At 41.2% G+C, this 26,394-nt stretch overlaps 1 protein-coding gene across 1 annotated transcript in view; it reads right to left on the bottom strand.

Annotated features, from left to right (window-relative positions):
- Positions 1-14,854, bottom strand: part of myt1la (myelin transcription factor 1-like, a) — a 77,473-nt gene extending 62,619 nt beyond the window's left edge. Inside the window, exon 1 of the mRNA XM_050058544.1 lies at positions 14,638-14,854. The gene's annotated coding sequence lies outside the window, so the exon portion shown is untranslated. The remainder of the gene's footprint in view (positions 1-14,637) is intronic.
- Positions 14,855-26,394: the final 11,540 nt, after the last annotated feature.

Here is a 26,394-nt window from a genome sequence, read left to right as displayed (position 1 = left end):
GCAAAAAACATTTTTTGACCACCTAAAAAAATCAACATCATTGTAAGTGTATGCTATATTTGGAATACTTTCTCCACTTAACTTACACACTAACCAGTTGAGGCAGCGGTAGACCAGCCACTCCCATGTTCTACAAAGTAAAATTACTGTTTTTGTCAATGAAGTCTGGTGGCTTAGAAATAACAGCTTCATTTCCCTGTTGGAAAGGGCTGTCTGACAGGAAGGTAAAGCGGTGAAAATCTCCTAAATATAGAGTACACTTAAACTCATATTGATTTCTTTTAGGTGGCTAAAAGCAGTAAGAGTGTGAGACACCATTTCATTTGATGTACCTGATGCAGGGGTTTTCTATCTGAAAGTTAACGTGAACAAACATTGTGATTGGGCCTGTATACTGTATATTTTAATTTGAAATACAGTAGAGAAAAGTACTCCACTTTGCAACTCTGTAGCAGTTTAAATTAGCTCTATAGATAAACTCTATTGGTTATAAATGGTTAAATTTCTAGGGCTGTGTCTGAAATCATTCCCATGTGTTCACTCTCTCACTCACTTAGTAGTTTACTTTAAAGCTAGTGGTAAATTGAGATCCCAGACACTTATTAATCATCGTCATTAAGACCACTGCAATGCTAATATATCACAAATGCCATCCAAACAAACCTTCCACTTTTTTTTTGGTCTTTTTCAAAATTTTAAATAACATGAAAATCTCATGAGATTTTGCTGGGAGTGTTTTATTGTGAACAGCAACATGAAAGAGAGTAAGACAACACTGAAACAACAGTTTGATGATGAAGACGTGAACACAGCCACTCTGCGTGCTTCTCTCTCCTCAGCTGCAGTGCAGCTCGGGGGGTTTGCAGCGTTAATATAAATGTAAATTCTGGACAGCCTCGCCTGAACTCTCAGCCTACTCCCATTATGTTGCCACAGCGTACCGAGTCCGGGTGCATCTGAGGCCGCCACTCCACTGAGTGTGCTCCAACGCAACTTACATCAAACATAGTCTTCCCTCCCTCCACTGTGAAGAGCTCAGCCGAAAGAAAAAAAAATACTTCACCTCCCTATACGACTGAGTGGGCTGCACACTAAATGGGTGTGTGTATGTGCTGCAGTGTGTGCATGCATGTACATGTCTGTGTGTGTGCGGGCAGATGTTCCAACCTCACCAGTGTGCATGTGTTGTCACAAATGTGTGTCCATAGGCTGTGTCCTTGTTCTGCCTCTGCATCTGTGTGTGTGTTTGTCAGTTCTTGTACTGCTATCTTTGTGAGGACCAATTTCATTATCAGACCTCCAGCATGAGGACATTTTGGATTGTCAGGACATTTATGGAAAATGAGGAGTTATTTGTAGAGTGAGGATATTTCTGGAGAGTCAAGACTTTGTACTGTGAGGATTATTGAGAACGTTTTTTGGGAGGGCCATGATATCTTGCAAAATGAGGACATTTTGGATTGTCAGGACATTTATGAAAAATTAGGATTTACTTGCAAAGGGTGGACACTGTTGGAGATTCATGATCCTTTATTTAGTGAGGGCCAAGAAGAATATTTCTTGGGAGGGCCATGACATTTTACAAAGTGAGGACATTTTTGGAAAGTAAGAACCTTTTTGGAATTGGAAGATATTTTTGGAAAGTCACGACATTTTTAGAATGTCAGGACGTATCTGGAAAATGAGCACATTTTTGGAAAGTGAGGACATCATGTTCGTTCTTCATTTCTTCAAAGGGTTAAAACTTGGTTCCAAGGGGAGGGAATGTACTGTGTCAGTGAAGGTTCTCACAAGTGTAAACCCATATGTGGGTGTACACATCTATGTATAATAATGTATTATATTACTTTTTTATTAATATTATACTCCCTGTGAGTTTTTTCATATGTTCTTTCATTTATTTTGCTGTTATGGAAGACTAACCTGAATTATTGAAGCAAAAAAAGTCAGTCCGTGTGTGTGTGTGTGTGTCACAGTGTCCTATATGGCTGGGTTGGCGCTGTGTGAAGAGGAGCTTCCTGCTGTTTAGTATTCAGTCCGACACTCTGCCTGTCTGGTACAATATGATGCAGAGCTCCCACACAGACGCACACATCAATTTACCAGCATGTACTCACACACTCACACACACGCACACACACACATAGACATGTAGACTAACAGAATAGCACAGAGGTTCTCCCATTTTGCCACAGAAGTATAGAAATGTACACTCTGTACCTGTGTGATTTTTCTCTCTGAACACAGCCTAGTGGCTGCAGCGTCCCCTGTAGCTCAAAGCCAACACAACACCTCGCACTAATGACACGTTTGTTTTTCTTATGGCTCTAACCTATCATAAAACAACCGCATAATGAGCTTGGGAGACTAGTAAGTGAGCAATGATGTACAGCAAAGTGCACTAAAGTAAGAGTTTCCTCTGTCAAGTCAAATTTTTCCATATCAAGGCATCTCAGAGAGTGTCAGGATGCATACAGAATGTGTTTTCTTGTAAGTTCAACCCAATGATTAGGTAAGTTTCACCAGTCAATTAGCTGCTTATGGAGCCTAATGCATCAGTACTGTTGCTATGGTTACCTGCAGTTTAATATAACTTTGTGGTTGATTGGGAACAGTGATTAAATTGCTGTTGTCGTATGTCTATAGGTGCCTGAAAAACAGACACCTGCCAGCAAATCAACAACAAAGGCAGCCTCAGAAACTGCTTATGACACACGCTTTGGTAAAAATATCATCCAAGCACAATTTGTCTTACCTCCACACCATGGATCTGAACATACTGTCTAGTAGTTTAGCTCTTTTGCCCACCTTTATGTACTGTAATCTGATTAAATCGAGTGGCATTATTCTACAGGGCTGAAAAATGAAGCTAACACAGAAGTGCCAAAAACTGCAGTTCTTTGAATGGCCACTTGAGGCCAGCTCCAGAAGCCAGTCAATCCCCATAGACCCCCATGTGAAAATGCACAACTTTACAGCAGAAATGAACATGTTTACAGCCTGGTACAAACATGGTTTTGGTCTCTATTGTGACAACTGTACATTAGGTGATTTTTTTTTAACTTATCCGTTTACACTTAACACTTAACACTTAAAGGTATGCATAGTTAACGGTGGGCCGCTATGAGTGACAGGCTGTCTGCCGATACTGTCCACGGCTCAGTCAGATCCACCCCTCGCTTCTCCACAGCACTTCCCGCCCACATGTAGTCCCTTCTGGCTCCAAAAAATCAAGATGGCAATGGGTGCAATGCTGAATTTGAGGCTTCAAAATGGGAATCCACAAACCAGTGGGTGATGTCATGGTAGCTACATCTATTATTTTTACAGTCTATCGATTAAATACATGGAAATATGTGAAATACAAAAAGGGAAATTTTCCTTTGTGGCATGAGAGCATAATGTTAACTATGCAGAGCATGTGGTTTTTGGAATGAGCAGCTCAGACAATTTTGGGATGGATTCAAAATGAAAATGACTTCGTGGTGCAGAGATTTGAGAACTGAGCCATTTTTGTGAGATTTGCAGGAGGCAAAAAACATCCGGCCATCTATTAAAAGTGAGCCACATAATGTTGGAAAGTTTTATATGACAATACATCGATAAGTAGGACAGTCTACAGGATCTCTTAGACACATTTCTCGACAAAAGCTGTACACAAGATGCCTTAAAACTGAAACAATGAAGTGTTATTGCACAGTTTTACAAGTGAGATGCAGCTTGTTTACTTCCTCCTACAACACAGGTTAGTCTATAGAGTCATCCCCAGCCAATTATCATGATCAGATCAGATTAAAAAAATGACCCAACCACCTGAGGACTCAATTCTGTACTTAAAAATGCTTGTTAGTCACATGTCACAACTCTCTAAAATTGTTCCAGTTTCAGGCCTGCAGAGTCTGCGACACAAACACTCACAGGCAAATGTTTGTGAGCCCAAACAAAGCACACACATACACACACACACACACACACACACAGCAGCCAGGTGAGGTGTGTGTTTGCGGCGGAGCCCGACAGCAGCTCAGTGTTTTATTACAGCAGAGCACTTTTATCAAACCCAACAAACAGAAACACCTGGTGTGTGATGTGACGCTGCAGTGCACAAACCAAACAACACAACTGAACAGAGAGAGAGGCGCAGCGCTGCTTCAGGTCTGTCTGTTCTTCCGTCTGTCTGTACATCAAAAGTGCGTCAAAGTGCCTACATTTTTAGCCACGGTCGTGTCAGGGCTCCAGGGAGGGCGATGATTGGTCGACTACTTTGGTACAATCTCAAATATCTACCCAATTACCAGATGGAATACCATGAAATTCTGTGCAGAAATTGAGGTTTCCCAGAGGATAAATCCTAAGGTCTTTAGTGATCCTCTGACTTTTTTCTAAGCTCCACCTGCAGGTCAAAAAAATCTCACTCATCCAGAAAAATATCTCAACACCTGCCTGAGATTTTGGCACCAAATTTGGCACAGACATTCGTAATTCCCTGCTGATGAATTCTGCTGCATTCTGATGCATTTCAAACTGTTCTGCGGTACAGTTTGTACAGTTGGTGGTGTAAACACACACACACACACACACACACACACACAAAAGCAGCAGCCGCAGCTAAGCCTGGTGTGAAGGCCCCCCCGACTCCCTCCTGTACATCAGCCCCACTCATGGTTTCCATGGAGACTGGCCTGATCGGGTGATTAGCCGCGTCAATTAACCTCTGACCAATCACAGCGAGAGAGCCCGAACAGCAGCAGCTGACTGTGATCTACAGATACTGAATTGAGACATCTGAACACCCGCATGCTAAACAACAATGGAAGCATATGGGAATTCTGCATTAGCATAGCAGATTACATTCCTGCACTTGTTTTATAACCAGCTCCATAGAGTCATTGTTGTGTTTGTAAGCATGTACTTATATTCTGTCTAAAAAAAAAAAAGAAAACGAAAATATTAAGGTTTTTGCGTTTTGTTTTTTTTTGGGGGTTTTTTCCGAAAATGTAAAACAATTTCATTTTTTTCTTGTTTTCATCTCCCATCTGTCTTCATCATCCAAAATAACTCTTCTTTCTTTTTTTCCTGTTATTTTTCGTGTCTTTTTGAGAATTCCCACTTTCCATGAATAGATGGACACATGTGCCCACTCCACACATGAACTTAAAAAAAGTCCCTGCAGGGCTCACTGGCCATAATGAACCCTGGTACACTTCATGTTCACCTTCTAAGCCCTGTAAATGTGAGAATGTGAAAGGGGCCTGGACACAAACGCACCATCGGCCTGCTCTCCCCCCCACAGCTCGATGACCAGGTCTGTAGTGTCATGTCAGCACTTCAGAAGAGATAAAGTCCTCTTCAGCCCTCAGAGCATCTTCTGTCAGAGGATATTCACCTCATAACAGGAACTCATCTACTGTGAGTATCTGCACATAGTCGCAGTATTTAACAATTGCAGGCTGAGTTTATTTTACATGGAATTTGGCTTTTCCTGATGACTGAAATAAGCTGTTTCTGTTTGTCAGATAACTGAAAAAGTCTCATAACGTTAAAAGAGTAAGTAAGAGTAACGTTAGGTAATTTCTGTCATCAAATCAGTTTATTATGATCCCACTTATCTTACAGTGGAGACTGTGACTTTCATATAAGTCAGTGTCTTTGAATGCTTTGCAACTATAACCTGATTATTGTGAGTTAAAAGTCATTACATACTTCTCAATAACTTGTTTTTTCTTTAATAATGTGAGTTTGATTTCTTTGATAATCTGGTCACAACACAAAATAAAAGACTGAACATAGAGGATTGTGTTCGGAGGAATGTGGAGAACTATATGTTGAAATTTATTTATTCATACACCTGGCAGTTAAGGAATGAAATCATGCAAAAGAAGGCACTGAATTTCTGCTAAATTCAAAATGTTACTTAAGTAAAAGTACTGAAGTAATGGCATAAAAATACACTTAACATACTAAAAGTAGAAGTAGTCATTATGCAGAAAGGTTTCAGAATAATATACAGCATTTTATATTGCTGGATTATAAGGTTTTGCTCATTTTTATTTCTTTATATCATGCTGAGTATGATCTATAATTATACATCATAATTTACTAGTTGCATGGATGGATTATTGAATGGACCCCACCATTCGGTAATGGGGCCTTCATCCGCAAAATGTCACTGAAATTAACATATACCAGCCAGGAGGAGACTCAAAAAGACCAGAAAAAATGCATAGAAACTAGAAAGACAAACAACATAAACTACAGAGAGACATAAAACTGCAAAAAGATGCATGACAACTACAAAAAATAGGCAAAACTACCACAAAGTCTGTGTATCTTGCCCATATGTAGGAGAGGTGGTTGGCCTTTTACATATCTGTAGCCCGGGGCCCTTTATGTCATGATCCGCCCATAATTAGTTGATTTATATCTTGTGTTAATAATCTGAATCTGCAAAGTAACTGGCAATTAAAGTTAACAAATAAATGTAGTGGAGTAAAATGTATATTTCCCTCTGAAAGATAGCGGAATGGAAGTATAAAGTAAAATGGAAATACTCGTAAAGTGCGTCAAAACTATACTTAAGTACAGCACTTGAGTAAATGCTCGTAGTTAATTTCTTCCACTGCTGACTAGTGCATTGTCTCAGCTGGCTAGATTGTTAGCGGTTTGTTTCACCTCCCCCCCTTAATTAAAGGTTCTGTATGTGGCATTCAGAGCATTAATTTAGCAGCAAACCACTATTTGCAATGTAAAGATATAGTGGAGTAATGGCGTCCTGAGCAGAGACTGAAGTCACGCTCCTGTGGGCTGTTGTAGCAAACTGATCCGGCTGCGTGTGCATGTTAGTACGTGTGTTTCCCACTGAATCGCAGTTGCTCTGCATTGTGCGCATATGGCAGTAACCACTGATGTCAGTGTGGCATCATCACAGAAGCGTAGCGCCCACCCTGTGGTCCCCCAGTTAACACCGTTAGCTCTGTCAGCACTGTCGCCATTGTTTAGCTCTGTTTATGGAGTTATCATTGTTAGCTGCTAGCTGCCAGCTCAGCAACCTCCATGCTGAGAGCCGTGTCCAGACAAATCATACGCTCTGAATTTTGCATAAAGCCCCTGTAAGCCAGCACACTACCCTGCGGCGAAGAAAACTTAAATTTAAATTATACATTCCTTTAAAATTAAGGTGATTTAATATTGATATTAATGCTACTAATTAGTGTACTGAGCCACCAATTTGCACATGGTCCCTTCCTCTGCTATCAGTCACCTCTGTCGACCAGTCAGAGTAGAGCAGGGGGGGCTCTGTGATTGACAGGTCAAGGAGTGGATGTGGTCAGTGAGTGAAGCTTTAATGATCTGTAACAAGCAGACGAGGCAGGTCGTCAGTGGCAACAGAGATCCACAATCGTTACTCCTGAAGGATTAGTGTGAGTGTGAAGAGAAAACATCCAGACGCATCAGAGGTGATTCAGTGGGTAATTTCTCACTTTTTTATGACTAAAAACCTGAAACAAACCAAGATATTTGACTCAGTGTTTTCTTTCTGTATCCAGACAACTCTCAGTCAAATCAGCAGTTAAAAAAAACAACCTTCAGCTCAGACATCAGATGTGTTACAGTGTAACTGAGGATGGGGAGGTCAGAGGTCACAGCAGATGGAGCAAATTAAGAAAGTTTTTCATTAATCACAGCTCTAAACCAGGTGCCATTCACATGCAGGGTTTTACACACACGCACATCATCAAGAACAGGATCTACCCACGATTAATCATTAAAAATGTGTGTGTGTCATCAACTAGTGCCTGTGTGTGTGTGTGTGTGTGTGTGTGTGTGTATATGTGTGGTTTTTACACTATGAGTCATTCAGAGCTCCAGAATAGAAAGTGGATGATGCTTCTCTGCTGCGTGTGCGTGTGTGTGTGTGTGTGTGTGTGTGTGTGTGTGTGTATGTGTGCTGCTGACCTCCATTGATCAGAATGAGTTAATCAGATTGATGGGTGTCTTGGCAGCAGCTCAGATTTAATAAACCTCAGACAGACAGATGGACAGACGGACAGGTAGTTCAAATGAGGTCTCAGTGGTTTAACGTGACAGTTTTATTACCATCTCGACTGTAACCAGCTGAACCTCCATCATGGAGGAGTCAGACACGAGCCTCGCTACATAAATGAATATGACTATCATGTCACCGCTTCGAAAGCACCAAAGTTACTTTTCTTGCCTGGTTGGTTATAGTAACATTTCCCTAATGCTGTGCACACACCCGCAGATTTTAGCCTTGAATTGGTCGCCCAGGGTTCATTTCAGAGTTTGGATGAATTTCTGCCAGATCAGCTGTCATGTGACCTGCAGTTTGAGGTCACAGTGAACTATCAACGATCTGATCTGATGGATATCTGGCAAATCAGAAATTTTAGTCAGCTATTCTTCAACACTTCTATCATACAGCTCTTTCGATGGGCATGGTGCTAGCCAAAAAACTCATTTTAAAAGACTGAAAGACATCAAATCCAACATGCCTCAGAAACTTGCTGTGTTTCGGTTATTCACATGTAAAAACTGCGATTTAATCATCCAAAATGTGAATAGAAATGGGGAGAATCTTGGGGGTTCTCTTTTGCAATTTCTGGACTCAATGAACGCATCTGGATATACATATTAACTGCATGCTTTCCCTTTATCCTTTAGCTGCGTACTCTAGTCCGTGATGGGCTGTGTATGATAATCATACATGGATGATATGTATTGCTATGTGCTTTTGTGTTATTAACTCTTAACTATGTTGAATTTAGGTGTCAAGATCCCTCTTTCACTTGTGTGTGTATGTGTTGTGTTTGCTGGGGTTTGTATGTTCATGTTGAAATACATTATCATCAATAAAAATAATACTTAAAACAAAGAAATTTTAGTCAGGTGTCTTTCGGTTTGAACAGTCCAACAGTCTGATTTCCCAAAAGATCGTGAATGGGCTTGATTTATGTTCTGCCGTGACAATGCTAAACAATGATTAACGCTTGGTTGGGTTTAGGCACAAAAAACAGTTGGTTATAGTGAGGAAAACATCATGTTCTGGCTTAAAATACCCAGTTTTGTTGCCATAAACAGCTGGAAATGTCACAACCTGTCGTTAAAAAATGCTCATGTTGGTCTTGAATAGTAGTCTGCTGCTTGGCAGATGTCTCACCTAGGTCTTATACAAGATCTGAACTACGTCACTTTGATATTTTGATAAGATACGTATGAAACATATCAATGTAATGTATCCATGGTTTGCAGAAACATACAATGCCAACATTTTTTTCTGGCGACTGGGCTGTGCTGTGATATAAAACTGAACTTTGCTGCAGAACAGACAGTCTGCATCTTCCAGACATCTACGGCTGACTTTCTGCTTGAAGAAGAATTGCACAAAGTAGCGCTACCTTTCTCTCTTTCTTGTGTCCACACTGAGGATGTGGTTGTCTTATTTAAATTAATTTTATTGGAATTTTAAAGAGGAAGAACCAACCAGGGGTTTCCTGCTTACATTCAGAGTGAGCTCCTCATTGTGGTCGATCAGTACAGTGTAAGGAGGAGAGTTCTAGCCATGCAGAAAGACCGATTTAAAAGTGTAGTGTGAGTTAACAAAGCGTACATGATTAATAAAAGCATACAGCGTCCTCACATTAATGTAAAGGCTACAGGTTAAAAGAGAGAGAAATTTAATGTGTGATTTGTTCTCCTTTCTAACAGTTAGTGAAAGGAGTGCCCACCTGATGACCCCGTAGAATACTGGAACCATTTTATTCTTTGGTGCGACGGGTCAAGGGACACGATTCATGCTTGGAAGATTCTCACACCAGAGAGGTTGCTAATTAGTGGCTATTTGTAAGACTCATGGAGCTAGAATATCTGCTCTTTACGTGGTTGAGAGTCACATTCACAGGCAGCTTTAAAGGAGCGGTCAAGGTTGGAGAGCTGCGCATTTGTTGTCGTAACCACACACACACACACACACACACAAAAAAAATCAACTGGTAACATACAGATTGCAAATGGTGGCAGCATCATGTTTCACAAAGCTCTTCCGTGCTCATCCAACAAGTATGAGCTTTGGTTGTAATTCGTGAAGCGTGCCAAATTAAGCGAGAGGAAATGATCTTATGTTCAAATCCCAGCTTGCATATTGCAAATTTGGTGAAACGGCTCCCTGGTTTGGTTTGTTTTAAAGCTGCGATCAGCATTGTTGCTGCAGTCACAGATCTTTGCAATTAAGGTGGTGATTAAAAGCTATATCTGATGTGAATGACAGTTACAACGTACAAAAAATGTCAGTGACACTCAGGTTGCATTCACTGACTTGAAACACTATAGTTAAGCTCATCACAGATAGCTGGCACTGGTCTGTGACTGAGCTGTGATGTGAATAGACCCACAGGTGTGAATGGAGAGTTTTATCTGTGAGCCAGCAGTCTGGTATGACCGGTGGACTGTAAGCTGAAGCTGTGTTTAATATCCTATGTCACACACAGGTGGTGTGAGGCTGCAGAGAGAAGGGAAGGTTTATTTTGTTCTGCAGTTATGAATGATCACCAGCTCCGGTCTGTCTCTGACTCTCTGTCTCTGCAGAGAGCAGACAGGAAATAAAGGAGGGTTTTTTTTCTTTCATTACTTTTCGGCTGAGTTCACCTGATCTCAGTGTTTACACAGCAAAACAGTCATCTCTTCTGCTGGAGCCACAAGTCAGCTGTAACTGAACCAGATTAGTGTGTTGTCCCATTTTCACCTGTCCTCCATATCACTAGAGAAGACAGTCATTTGCTCCAATCAACAAAGAGCAGATCAAAGGTCACTTAGCCAATATTCATGTGACCCCAGAATGATGAAGATGATGGTGACTGCTGATAAAAAAGTGTTTCCTGGACACAAAAAGTCTAACTGACTGAAGTACTAAATAACCAAATAACGGACTAATTACCTCACTGACCAACTAGAAAGAAAACTACAATCCAATCACCAAAACAAATGTTGGTATCTTACGTTTCTGCAAACCACAAATATGTTACATTTGTACGTTCACATGTAGCCGATATGTTGAAACTCTTTACATTTCAATTTTCAGTTTCATGACGTGACACTGTGACGTTCTTAGGTTAAGGTACAAAAACCACTTGGCCACAATTCAGAAAACATGTCTTGGCTGGAAATACCCAATTTGGTCTCTACTAACTCTCATTAAAAATCTCCGCTTTTGTTGGTCTCGAACAGTCTGCTGCTGTCTGCTACTTGGCAGTCGAGTCACCCGAGGAGTCTCAAGCCTTCCACCATCCCCTCTTCCTCCTGATATGTGAAACTCAGCTCACATACTTGCAATCCAAACTATGCCACTTTAGAAATGTTGATATGACACGTACGAAATGCACAAATGCAACGTATCTCTGGTTTTCAGAAATGTACAATGTAAACATCTTATTCTGGCATCTGGGCCGATAACTAACAAGCCAACTGACAAAATGTCTTTGCATAAATTGGATTTGCAGTTGTCTTTGTGTTAAAACAATATTAACTGATATCTTTGGCCACCTGGGGGCAGTGAAACAAACTGAGAAGACAGAACGACACAGTATTGATTGTAATTAATGTGGCTTTAGCGGAAAAGTTCAACTCTTTACTTTTTGTTTTGTTTGATAAAGTAATGCAGAAAGTCACTGTTGTAAAATGTATATATATTATTTCGGTGTTGTGGTACTTATTCACCCTGATCTGCTACTCTTCGGATTGTACCTCATTTGACCAAAAATATTTCCCAAATGAATAAATAGAATGTAAATGTACTTTGTCGTACCTGCTCCATGGTATGGAAACATAATCTCATCCCCGATCAACATATTCTGGCGCTTGGCCAGAAGCCCCAGCATCTTTATAATGCCCTTTGTGTTGTGTTGTTGTAGGGTAAGTTAAGGCAAGAAAACTACTTAGTAAGGAAAAGACCACGGTTGATGTCAGTCACATCAGTCGACTCATGTGACTAGCAAGTGACTAATGTCTGACATGACAAAATAACTCTACTTTAACTTTTAGTTACACAAGAGGCACAAACATCTGTCTCCTGGGTCAAAGTCCTGTGCGTGTTGAACCCATCCACCTTCCCTCCCAACCTCCTCACTAAGTGGACTTTCTCGATCTTTTTTTTTTAGCCTTTAATTGACAGGACAGACAAGTGTGAAGGGGGGAGAGAGAGGGGGAGTGACATGTGGGAATTGGCCACAGGCTGGAGTTGAACCCGGGCCCCTGCGGCAACAGCCTTGTACATGGGGCGCCTGCTTTATCCACTAAGCCACCGACACCCCAACTTTCTCGATCTTTATACCACATCACATTGCTCTGAACATGTCATAATGATGTGGAGAGGTTTACATTGAGTTTGAAAGCCCGGTGCATCTTATATAGACACTAAAGGGTGCATTGTGCTTCTGTATTTGACGCCTAGGGCCACTGATTAAGCAGCGTTTTTTGATGCCATGACAGTGAGACCGGGCTGTACATGGCTACTCTTTGCAGTGAAAATTTCATATTAGAAATAATTCAGAAAGCTACATGTAGGATTTGCCTAAAACAATGTATAGACTCATACAGAAGTAATCTCTCTTAATTATCACATATGACCTACTAGAAGTGTGTGGCGGTTTATTTCTCTGCAGAGCCCCCTGCCTGTATTTTCTTATGTTCTTCTTATTTTGCCATGTTGAGGACATTCTTGTGCACAGCCCGCATGTCTACATTAAAAGTCAGGACTTTATATAAATGTAGCAACCAGGTGCCAAACCATAAGCAGCATGCATCCAAGAGGAAGCTACAAAAATCACGGACACCGCGCCAAAAGAACGCAAATACAGCAAGGCGAAACATCAAGCCGAGTATCACTTTCGCTCGCGATAATATTAACAAATGAAAATTCCATAGTATACCTTTAACTCTGGAAATCATGTCTCACCTGTTTTCAGAAAAAAAACAAGTGCAACTAAACAATAAAACAGTCACAATGTAGTGTGTGAATTAAAGCATATTTTCATACAAAGGGCATGCCATCCCTTTATTTTTCTCCATTACTCCCTATATAGAGACGCAAGTCAGACAGTTGAAAAAAAAACCTCACAGCAAAGTTTCAATCGTCTGACTCTCTGATTCTGGATAAACAAGCAACAGCTTTTGGGGATCAAGTCCTCACAAAGTGAAGTCACCAGTCGTTAGTATTGAACCTGGAACCTCCAGAACCCCAAATCTGCTCCTATGGACAACATGTAACAGCGCTGAGACAAAAACAGTGAGTTTACCACTGCAGATATCAAACTTTTTAAATTAAGCAACTAAAGTTTGACGCTCTGATCATCATGAATAGCAGGAATATTTCACATGGATATATTCAGGTCACTGTTCACCTACTATAAAGAATATATTATAATCCATAGGACCCTGTAGTGAAAGTCACTCCGGGACACATAGCATAACTTTACTGTGCTACTGATGATGACAGCTGGATGTATTCAAGGTAAATTGTTTTATGCAATACTGCATTTATTTTTGCATTTGTCTATTATGTGTTTAATGTATTTTATTATATTTTATGCATATTACTTTCCATTCCTTGGAGGCAATAAACTTTAAAAGTCATATTTCTCTGACGTGAAGCAGAGTTACCTCACTATTGTTCATTCACTTCTGTTACTTCCCTTCATTTTACCACACAATGGTCTCAGATTCCAGTAAATTAAATAAATCCTTTAAGGATATTATTATTATTAAACTAATGTGGATGCTACATGTACATTAGAAATTTTCTAGTGCAAACAGAGGAGATACATTTAATAAAAAGGTGCCATAAGGTCACTGCAGCCTCACTAATTAGTAACACAGACACACTGTGGAAGCATTATGGCGATATTATAGGAACACTGACACCCTGTAGGAATATAACATATTATACACAGTGGTCCCAGCCTGGATTATCATATCCTATTAAGGTCCTATAGCCTACACTCTCTATACAGAACAATACCGGCTTCACAGCACCCTATAGGAACATTACGGACATATTACAAAGATATTATAAGGTATTATGGAGCACTGGGCGCCTCAGAGTAATAACACAGAAATTATACATGGCTTTGATAATGAAACATGAGCATAAACATAATCAAAAGGTGCCATAAGGTCACAACAGACTGAGCAACACAGCTCACTGTAGGAATGTCGTGTGTGTATTATTAAACTAAAGACAAGACTCGCAACAAAGAACTTCAGCACCATGCATCATGACACAATGGGGTATAAATATTAGGAATATAATAAGTCGCCAGCCTTGAGACAACAGAGCTGCCACACTGTGTAGTATTAGGCTATAGGAGTATCATAAAGCAGACAATGTCCCTGTAACGGCGCGTACAGACACACGGTCAGAGCTCAGGAATATTGTAAAAGACTGTCAACAAAACTGAGCCAACAGAAGCATGACTGACACGCTGTATGAATATTACAGGGATATGGTAGAGGTGACCGGCGCTGTCAAGGCGCATTAAAAGGCGCATATACAGAGCATCAGAGGCACAGGTTAGTTAGTATTTATTATGGGCATTATTACAGGAAGAAAGAAAAGGGAAAACATACTGGTATGGCGAAGATGGAGACTCCTCTATCTCTGTCTCTTCTTCCTCCCTCTCCTCTTCCTCTCTGGTCGGAAAGTCTGCAGCCTCCTTCACTCTCTCTCTCTAACACACACACTCTCTCTTTTGTCGCCGTGATATCTGGCCGTGCCTTCACTGGATGGAGGAGGAGGAGGAGGAGGAGGAGGAGGGGGGAGACCCAGACAGACAGACAGGAGGGAGAAGAGGATGATGGTGGTGGCGGTGATGAAGATGGTGGAGGGAGAATCAGACACTGCAGCAGTAGGAGAGGATGAAGACGGCGGGTTTACCTCTCTTTCCTTCCTCCTCTTCCCTTTTCCTCCTCTTTCTTTATTTCTCACGGACGCGCACGCAAGAGCCGGCGACGCGCCGATGATGGAGAGCCAGCGGCGGGCGCGCGCATGCAGGCTCTCCAAGGATAGCAATGCATTGCCTGCCTCTCTCTACCACTCATCTCTCTCCCCCTCTCTCTTTCTGAATTAATTCCAAGCGTGTAGACTGTGTGTGTGTGTGTGTGTGTGTGTGTGTGTGTGTGTGTGTGTGTGTGTGTGCGGCCCTGCAGTCAGTCTCTGGGTGTTGTTTTGATTTTCCACCCCGCAGACCAGATCTTCCTCTTTCTCTCTCTCCCTTGCTCTCACACACACACACACACATATGAACATACACACACACGCGAACACACACAAAAGTCTCTATAGGCGTTGAAATGCATCAGTGTGTAATTTCCTTTGTTCAGCTCTGTGTAACAAAGCAGTCAGACCCTAATTTAAATTGTAACTTTATTATTATTATTACACACATCCCAGTATTAGTATTACTACATTTTCTTTTTCAGAAGTTTAATAGATTATTGATATGCCATTAATTAAAATAACTTCCCTCCACAACTCCTGCTTTGTCCTTTTTTGCTCTCTCCTTCATGAAGAAGACCCCCTCCAATGGACTGTTTGATCACTGGGAAAGTGCTGCACAGTGTCTGCACCAAGGTCCGTTGATCAAATCCTAGATTAAGTAATACCTTTTGGGGTTTTTTCCTTGGCATCCTGTGCCAACGATTTTAAAATCACTCTCTACAGTATCAACTGTAAGGTGGTCACATTGCGTTTAGACTTCAGGCTCTGTGTAACAGAGCAGCATGCAGCACAGCCTGCATACACTCAGAGTGGAAGGATCTCTCCCAATGCTCAGCAGAGACTGAACTCCTAAAAAATCTGCTAGCATTTCAGAGAGTATGCCCCCAAAACTAATTTTTTAATGGTCAAATGATGAAACCCCTTCAGCAGGAATTAGGCTATGACTCTCGTCTGTAAGAATCAAAGGAGGAAGTCAGGTGACATTGAGATGCAAGGTCAGAGTGGATGGATTGTTCAGTGAAACGTCAGACGTAAGAGGAAGATGAATGCTTTCTGTTTCCGATTTCATACTGACAGTTGATGTTGGTTTCCTTGACACACAGCCACAGTCATTCCCTGACCTCAATGGAGAGGTCATTTTGACCCAAACCTTGATCTCTCCCTGAACCTACCCAAGTTCATAACTATTTGTTCCAAATTTAAATTGGCAAAAACAGTTAAAATACTTACACACAGCTGAGTATTGAGAGAGATCAACAAAATTAAACAAAGTTGTGCATGGCAGCTACAGTATGGTTAAGGTTAGGGATCTAAAACCCTTGTAAAGATAAGAGAAATATGATGGTTACCATACCAAAGTCTAGTTTCCTGCATTAAATTTGGATAAGTTACACGCTCATCTACCTTTTGACCTTACAAATGTATGTTCAAAAGTAGCTGCCATCTTAAGACTGGTGTTACTTTTGCAATTTTTGCCATTTTTGGCTTGCAGTGTTGATCACCCTAGCACTCTGAAACCTGTGGAAAGGTGTAGGCAAGAGAAGGTGACAGATTTAGTCAGTGTCGGACTTAATGCAAGGCTAGGACTATTTACTGGAAGCAGTACATAGTGTACTAGTACCGTACAGAAGTATCAGTTTGTGCATTTATGTTTGGCTAGCACTAGGGTGTAGAGTTGGTCAACATGATGGCAGATCAGAGTTCATCAACAGATTGAGTCTTCTCACACTTGATGGTTTGAGACTTTTTAATTGACACATTTTTGCTTCCTTTCTTAATATGATTTTCTCTCCCTCTGTACATTTGTCCATCATCCCCACCACTTCCCTGCTATCTTTGATCATTTCCCTCCCTAATCCTGTCATTTATCATTTCCCTCAATATTTCTTCCTTCCATTTCTGTTTTACCTCTCTTCCTGAGATTTGTACCCTCCATTCTTTCCATTTTTGCCTGCTTCCTTACTTTTATTCTCCAGTCTTTTCCTCCACCTTTCCTTGACCCTCCCCTCTTCCACTGATTACTTCCTCCTGCCCTCATCCTTCTCCCCACATCCCTCTGACTGTCTTATCCTTCCCTTCATCGGTCTTCCTCTTCTTCCACACCTCTCTGCAGTCTCTTCTTCCTCCTCTCCGTCTCTCTGACAGCAGACCGGAGTGAACTGAGGACACGGAGACAGAGAGGGAGAGGTAGAGCGAGCTTGGTTTGAACAGGCTGACCTAGTTAGACTCTCCCTTCAATAAAACATTGAGACTGAGAAAAGAAGCACAGGTCTCTCTATCTCTCAGTCTCTTTCTGCCGGTGTCTCTCTATCGCTATCTTTGCTTCTTTTGGAGAGTTCAGTTTTCGCTTCAAGATTTAAGTCTTAAATCTCATGAATCCATTTTCAGCTCAGTCAGTGTGACCAACCAGCATCGGTCGAAGCTGCTGATTTGACTTAATATTAAATATAAAAGTAGAAGGTATAAAAGGAAGTATAATTCCCCACCTTATGGTGTAATTTTACCAGAGATCTCTCCCAGTCTCTCAGTGTCAAAACCCCTTTGTGTAAAGTTTGACCATTTCTGACTTTGGCGACCTCTAGTGGTAACTGCAAAAATGACATTAATGAATAACTATGCACACACTTATTGCTACACACACACAACAGAAAGCTGAGCTGGAAAAAAATATAAAAGACAAATAAACTATTTGTGCACAGTTGAGAGGCAGTGTAGGAAAAAAAAGGTTTAAATATTTGCCTTCGCTGAGAATTTTCCAGAAATTTGGAACTGACGTGTTATTCTGTCGTTTCCTCTCAGTACAAAACAGTAGGCTGGTGAATGTGAACCTCTCACATACCAGTTGCCAAGGCAGTATACTGTGTATGTATTTTTAGACCAGTCTTCATTTACATCCTCTAGCTCTTTTTGAGCATCTCTAAATTGTGCATTGAAGAAATTCCTCTACTAGGAACAAAGCACTCATGTTTTGCATTTGCTCTGGTCTCCACTGAAGACACCAAAAAATGTTTAAAAGTAAAAATGCCATGTGAGGTTCTCATGGTAAACCTGAGGCCTGCAAGGCACAGCCAGGGGTCGAGGTTAGTCGTAGACACTGGTTTCATGTCACCCCAACCAATCTGCAGTGGTGGAGAGTAAATGCGTAACAAAGAACATTTACGTTAGTATTTCAATTTTATGCAACTGTTTAATTTTACTCTACACCATTTCAAAGAGAAATATTCTTATCTTTACATGAAGTTATGTTACTTTACAGATTTAAAAATAAAACATATGATCAGTTTTTAAAATATGATACTGTTCTATAGATTAAACTATCTAGCAGTGTATAAAGTTAATAGTGCTCCACCTTCACCAGATATAACTATAATATGATAAATATGATATATAACATCTATTTTAAAACTGTTAGGTTCATTTACTTTATTTCATTCAAGGAATTGAATAATTAAACATTTACTTATTATTGAAGTGACAGTTCAACCCAAAATCAAAAATACATGCTTTTCGTCTTACCTGTAGTGCTATTTATCAATCAACACTATTCAATTCAATTTTACTTATAAAGCCCAATATCACAACAGCATACGACATCCCTCTGTCGCCTTTAACAAGGAAAAACAATGGTGAAACACTACTTTGGTGTGAGTTGCCGCATGTTGGAGATATCGGCCGTAGAGATGTCTGCCTTCTTTCCAATATAATGGCACTCAGCTTGTTGCGCTCAAAGTGCCAAAACATACGTTTGAGAAACTCAACAGTAATGTCTCTTTCCAGAAATCATGACCCAGTTACTCAAGATAATCCACAGACCTTGTTGTGAGCAGGTTCATATAGGAACTTTTTTTCTTTCTACTGAACTACACCTGCCAACCATATCACCAGAAGGAAGCGCCCATCTACTGCTAGCTCACCCAGCACCACTGAGCTAACTAACATGGCAGCTCAGCTGAGGAGAATGCCATTAATGTTAACATCTTGTGCCGTCTGAGCATGACCCTCTGGTCCATGGCAACTTGTTCTCATTCCCAGGTTGTCAAATACAGACGCAATACAATATACAAACTGTATATCCATCTATCCATTTTTGTAACCGCTTATCCTCTTGAGGGTCGCGAGGGGGAGCTGGAGCATATCCCAGCTTACATTGGGCAGGAGGCAGGGTACACCCTGGATAGGTCACCAGGCTAATGCAGGGCTGACACATAGAGACAGGCAATCATTCACACTCACATTCACACTTCAAGCAATTTAGAGTCCCCAATTATAGCCCCAACCTGCATTTCTTTGGACTGTGGGAGGAAGCCGGAGTACCCTGACAAGGTGAGAACATGCAAACTCCACACAGAAGGGCTCCCTCCTAAGGGTGAACCACGAACCGTCTTGCTGTAAGGCAACAGTGCTAACCACTACACCACCGTGGCACCCCGTATAATGCTACGTTAAACCAACGCTGACTTTTGGTTTCACACAGGTTGTAATCTGTGATCTCTCGATGAAAGTCCAGTTTTCTTTGACCCATCCATCTCAGCTTCCTCTTGCCCTACACAGACTTTCTCACTCTTTATACAATGTCAGCTGCTCTCAGCATCAAGTATGGCCATGGATGGGTTTACATGGGAGTTAGCCGACAGGCCTATGCATCCCATAAAGATGCAAAAGGGTGCCTTTAGCATGAATATCACATACTGAGGAGTGTGACGAAGCATCTGTATTTGACACCCTGGAAATGAGAACAAGCTGTCCATGAGTAGATGCACGCCTCCTTCTGTGTGGTGATATGATTGGCATGTGTAGTTCGGTAGAAAGAAAATAGTTCCTACATGAAACTGCTCACAACAAGGTTTGTGGATTATCTTGAGTAACCTAGTCATGATTTCTGCAAAGGGACACTGATGTTGAGTTTTACAAATGTATTTTTGATATGGAGGTGAACTGTCCCTTTACCAGTTTAAATGTCTGTGTGTTTTTGGTTGTGGTATATTTCAGTGCAACACATTTTAATGCTAGTAATTTTTGCAGTAGTATAATTAGATTGAGGCAGGCCAACGCATGTACTGCGAGTTAACACAACATACAAGATGAATATAAAAGGCACAGTGTCTGCTCAGTTTAACCTCATCATCTCTTGCAGTCAGGAAGTCATTAGCCTAATGTGGTGACACCTGTTTGGGCCTCCACCGAGCTCATAAACGCCAGCCCTCCTCTCATTTGTCTCTGTCTCTCTCCTGGGCTCTGGTTTGGTTTGACATTGTATTTTATGTTTGTTTATTTCTAATAAGAAACACATTTATTGGCACCTTAGCTTGACTTGTCTCCCCTCATTGTCACTTGCTTTGAGCTACAGAAAGCTACATATAAGCCAAGAATCCAGAGGTGCCAAAAAAGTGTACGTCTCCATCATTTTTCTTGACAGTAGAAGTGTCTCTGTCATAACTGATGCCTCTCATCACTTCCAGAACCTCATGCTGAAAGTCAAGTTTCAGTTTAGTTGAACTTTGGCTTGTCTCTTTCACTTGTAAATAATGGCCTTTCTCTGTGCAGCGTTCAACTGGTGCTTTTGCTGTGAAAGGCAAGGCAGGTTTATCTATATCGCACCTTTCAACAAGGCAGTTCGAGACATAAAAAACATTAAAACAAGATATACAGGATGTAAAGGAAAAAAGACAACACGGAGTGGCGGACATGTGGCTCAGGGAGACACCTGGAAGCTGCTTGACATCATCCTGGAGTCATTCTTCATATCTTTCTACAATCTAACCCATCTATCTTTTGGTCATCCTGACTGTCTGTGCTGTAATTTTATTATGTTGGGTATTCTGTTCACATGACGGCTATTACACGTCTGTCCATCCTCATCCGAACTAAAGGTCTAAGGACAGAGGCAGCCTCAAGCAGCAACATTGTCTTAAATTCTTCCTATATATTCTCTTCATTTTCTGTTACAAGAAAAAATAAGAGAAGTAAACTCCAAATGCACAATTGTTAACCATCCAAATCTGCTCTAACACAAGTGCTCTGAATGATGAATCCCACTTGATCATAAATAACCTGTTAGCACAGGTAACAGCACCTAAACACTATATAAGGGCAGGTGTGGTACGGTATGCAAAGACTCTGGGACGTGCCCAAGACTTGGAGAGTTCGAAGATATTCAGCGATACTAAATCAACGTACTGTTTAATTAATTTAAACAAAGTAAACATTTTACACAATGTCAGGACTGGTGTTACAGAATGATGCTGTAAATGCAGTTACAGCAGAGGGACGCACAGTAACTGGAATTATAATAACTGGGAACAATGGTCCAAGTATTTCTTTACTTGTATTTCTATAGCCCAGAAATGTAACAATCCAATCATTATAATTACTCTAAAACATGAATAACTCTAAATTTAATGATGTTTTTTATGTTTCTCAAATTTAGAACTTAATAAATAAGAAAATATTGAACAAATCCTTCATTCACTCAATTAATTGAGTACTATTAACTAACACAGGGCTGACACACAGAGACAGACAACCATTCACGCTCACATTCACACCTACAGGCAATTTAGAGTTAACCTGCATGTCTTTGGACTGTGGGAGGAAGCTGGAGTACCCAGAGAAAACTCACGCTGACACGTGGAGAACATGCAAACTCTGCACAGAAGGGCTCCCCCACCCTGGGTTCGAACCAGGAACCCTCTTGCTGTGAGGCAACCACCATGCCGCCATTGAGCAAGTCGTGGATCCGCAAAAAAATTGGGGAAAATGTCTTCATATATTGCTTCCTGCGTGAGTCCCAGGGTGTCGTATGCTGTAAAGACTGTAAAGCCATTGGGCAATATAAATAAAACTGATTTGACTTAAGCTGATCAGATCAGCAAAGAGGAAATGACTGCAATATACTTCCATTACAGTAGAGAAACAGCAGAGAGGAAAGTTTAACATGACTCTGTTCCTGTACTGATAAAATCTATTCTGTGGAAATCATGTACATTACACTAAATTTAGTGAGTAATTCCACCGCCCTTAAGTGCTTTTTCACCTGGCCTTTGTTTGTTCACGGCCACGTATGACAAACTTTTCCATGAGAATTTACGACACACTAGAAGAAGGTGACCTTGTCTTCCTCCTCAGTTTGGCCCTGGCTGTCAGCTCTCTTCACATAACTCTGACAATAAAGGCAGCGTGATGTTTACTGTGATAGATTACAGAAACTTGAGCAAGTTTCAAGCCTCTGCAGGTTGGTTTTGTCTGATCACATTCACACCTTTACACACACACACACGCACAAATCCGTCATCCTCACACTGATCTAAGCTGGTTAGTCAGATTTCTGTCATTCCTACCTGTTTGGATCTGAACCAACAGACACACGCTGTCGACTTCTCTAGATGAATTCAGAGACGCACTCCCTCCTCCCCTCCCTCTCCCTCTATAGGTCTGCAGTGTGTAGGTGTGCAGCAGTGTGTAATAGGTTTTTCAGTGCAGCTCTGCAGCCCGAAGCCTCCACCGGGCTCAGTGGGAGAAAGTCAATTACAGCAGGGCTGAGCCTGGCCTGCGGGGGGGCGTATGGGAGGGAGATAAGAACGTAAAGATGGCTGCCGCCGAGCGCTCCCCCGGCTGCATGCATGGGCGGCGAGCTGCTGCACTTTGCCCTCCTGCATCTTTCCAGACGCAGAGCCAGAAAGCTGCAGCAGAGAAACATGGGAGAGGAGACAATGTGACTGGATTCAATATCATCCATTATCGATCGCTTGTTTTTTTGTTTTTTTTTCAATTTAAATTCTTAATCAGTAACTTTTTTTTATCAGCTCATGTTTAAAGATAACTCTGGTTTATTATTTATCACAGCTTAATGTATTGTAGTTTTGACCATTATTTATATCTGTCGTGATAACATCTTACAACCACGCTGAAACCTGGGAACAGGACATCATCACTACAACAATGTACAACTGTCACAATATCCTCCTGATTCTTGCCATCTTTCTCTCCCAGCCTCTTTATTAACCTGCAAACTGCAAACTCCTTTATGACCTGCAGTAACACCTTGTTCCCATCATTACCTGTCACCTGCATGCCCCACCCACCCACTCACCTGTTCCCACTTCCCCCCATAGCCATTTCCACCCGTTCCCTGTGAGATATGGCTCGTTCAAGATGAACTGCACCTCGTATGGAAAGTGGACGAGAGCAGGCGGCTGCAGCAGGGGTCCGTGACAAAAGTCTACGGTCAAGTCGGACAGTTTCCCGATGGTTTCCAGCAGCCTTCAGTCTGTCCAATGATGTACAATTAAGAGATTATATGAAACGTCATATTGTTTGGTCAACATCTAAACCCATCAGCTGTTCGATCAGATGAGAGCCAGGACGTTCCCATCATGCCTTGAGTTTTGCAGTTGGTGGAGAGTGCAGTGCCTGGCTCTAAAAACTGCACAGCTCTCATGAGATTAGCACTGTTTGACGTCAGAGCAAGTCAGGGTGAAGTTGGACACAAATCTAACCGGCATGCATTGTGCGACGATCGCCGGCGATCAAATCAGCGCAGGCCTGGCTCATTTCGAATGAGCCTCCTGTCTTGCTTTTGGGTCTAAACCTTAATTCACTGATTCAAAAACACACAAGCAGACAGGTGATCAAGGTTGTAAACAAGGCAGCAGTTCATCTGGATGATCTAAACCACTGAATTTGGAGGTAAATCTAAAAGTGAGCGCTTCTTAGAAGTTAGTGATAATCCCCCATGAAAGAGGAAAGAGGCTGCAGTTGCAACAACTATGTTAACATGCCCAAAGTATTGCCCTTGTTCTGAAAAAGACAATATTCCCGATAGCGGATACATGTCTAAAGAAAATGAATATTCCACTATATTCCCGTTTACATGCAGCCATGCATACGCCCAATAACGTGCCCTAACATGTTGTTTATCATGTTTAAATATGGAAAGTTTTCCACTGGTAGAAGAATTGTTCGACCGTGCGAGTACAGCTTTCCTCTTTCACTGCTTCAACCATCTTCGTAAAAAGGTTGGCGTTGTAGTATTTGCACATATCCCAGTAAAACACATTGATGTCCAAGTCTGTCATAATGTTTAAAAGTAGGTGTGTTTCTCCTTCAGTCTAAGAAATGTGGGCTTTTTTTGGGGCATGCATCTCGACTCCACAGCCTTACTGTTCGTTGGTCAGTTGGTTTGTGTACAAAACATCCATGACAATGCGCACTCTGAATTTGCTGTAACCTGAATAATACCAGCATACCCTTTGTCTTAATCGTAAAATGCTTCATCTTGAAAAAGGCTTAATTTGGAATATCCAAATGGAAAATGCTGTTTACATGACCTGTATCAAAGGAACAATAGTGGAATACTAGTGTGTATGTAAACGTAGTTAATGACATCATATACTCTGAATTTGGGGAATTTTAACAGCTTTGAGGGTTTTTTTTTTCATTCTACAGTTAAAAACATGATTTTTTTTCTGGCTGATGCCAGTCTGTAAGCCCAGCCAATTTCTATTTGGCCATTTTTAAGCCAAAATAAATAAAGAACTCAGTATTTCTCCACCAGAGTTAAATTGCTTTAATTGGTAGTGTATAGAGGACATTGAAATAGCATTTTAGACCTTCCTGTTTATATTTAGAAGTCCGTAATTTCATAGAAAGCTTCCTGGACATAACTGTCATTTGTTTCTAGTTAGTACCAGAGGGGAAGTAAAGATGAGTTCTGAGACAGTTGTTAAGCACTTGTTAAGCGCGTGTTGGTTTCCAGCTGAAATCTAAAAACCTAAAATGTGAAAAATTAAAATAAATGTATAATGTAATGTATATATAAATAAATAAAAGGAACTGCGGCCCCAAATCACTGCTGTTTTATATCGACGGGTCACAAGAAGCAGAAGAACAGATAGTCCTGAAACAGGAAGCTGAGCTCTGTGTGTCCGCTGTAAATCCCTGGCTCAGACGGCTACCAGGCGACAGCAAACTGGAGGCTGTTGTTGTTGTTGTTGTTTGCTGTTGTTGTGTTCGTTACGAGCCACACATTTAACACACAGCATCATGAGCTGCACACAGAAACAGACACACATGAATCCAGATATACCTGGAGATGGATAGGCTTTCAGCTGGTTTGTTTGTGTGGTCTCATTTTTTTTGTTTTTATCCCAGCACAGAGCACAGAGAAAGCGACTCCAACCAGATGTGTGTGTGATCTTGTACTTCTATATTTATGACGACTGCAGTCACTGATGGGATTTTTTTTTGGGCAACTTGAAGGAAATGGAAACAAATTGTACCACAGCATATATAATTTGACACACAGTATAGGTTAATATGGTTAACTAGCTGCATGTTAACACATCCTTGTCTGAGTCCAGATCTTGGAATCTGCCCACTCCATTGAGTTTGAGTTGACAGATTCATCTGGCATCGTGACGTGAAATAGCGCTTTTTCGGTTAAGCCGTGGCAGGACTCAGTTAGCCAATCAGCCCCACTGGCACACCGTTGTCAAGCTGTTGTCAAGCTGTGCACTGAAACCAATGAGGAGTAATAATAACAATGGTGACGCTGCTGATCAAGGCTGTTCTAAATCCACATCTTCTCAAAATCACCCGATATCCTAGTTTATTTTATTTTGCTCAGCTCCACTCTTAAAACTGCGGCAAAACAGGTATGTTGGCGAGGCTACGCATCAGTGTGGACTTCAAATGACATTAGATTCAGGCAGATACGTTGGTCTCTAATGATTAGTTAGGGAAATCAAATTCCCTCCCCCGCAGAAATTGGTTAGAGTGTAATGAGCTGACAATTCTGTCTCATATCAGGCAAAACACATTCAGCAGTTACTGAGCAACATGGTGATTCATTAGATGTTGTATTTATATCCACCTGATAAATCTAAGTACGATATCCACTCTCTTTTAGCTCTGTTTTTGGTCTCTACCAACTCCTGAGGGAAATATCTGTCTCTTCAGCTGCTAAATGGTTCTCCCGAACTGTGTCAACCTGCAGTTTGCCACTGAATATCAATTATATCTCCTTTAAACGGAGGACATTATGACTGTCCCTCATTTCTACAAAGGGCTGAGGGTTAAAGTTAGAAGTTATTTACCATTGTGACGGGATACAGAATGTGTTTTGTCAGTGGAGAGTCCTCACAAGAATAGAAATAAAATTGTGTGTGTGTGTGTGTGTGTGTGTGTGTGTGTGTGTGTGTGTTATTGAAAGCCTAAAGCTCCTGGCTGCACAGGATTAGCAGTCTTGCGTTTCAAACAGAGAGCGAATGTCAGCCTGATTCTCTCTCCCTCTCTGTCTGCAGAAGCTAATAAGCTCCACTGGTTTCCCTCCTGCAGTGAGCTGATTACAGCGTTATACCTCATATACCCCCATTCACCTCCCAATGCAC

This window comes from Epinephelus moara, chromosome 12 (assembly GCF_006386435.1).
Source record: "Epinephelus moara isolate mb chromosome 12, YSFRI_EMoa_1.0, whole genome shotgun sequence".
NCBI lineage: Eukaryota > Metazoa > Chordata > Actinopteri > Perciformes > Serranidae > Epinephelus > Epinephelus moara.
The sequence above is the reverse complement of the archived record's forward strand: the minus strand, read 5'-3'. Positions and strand labels throughout refer to the sequence as shown.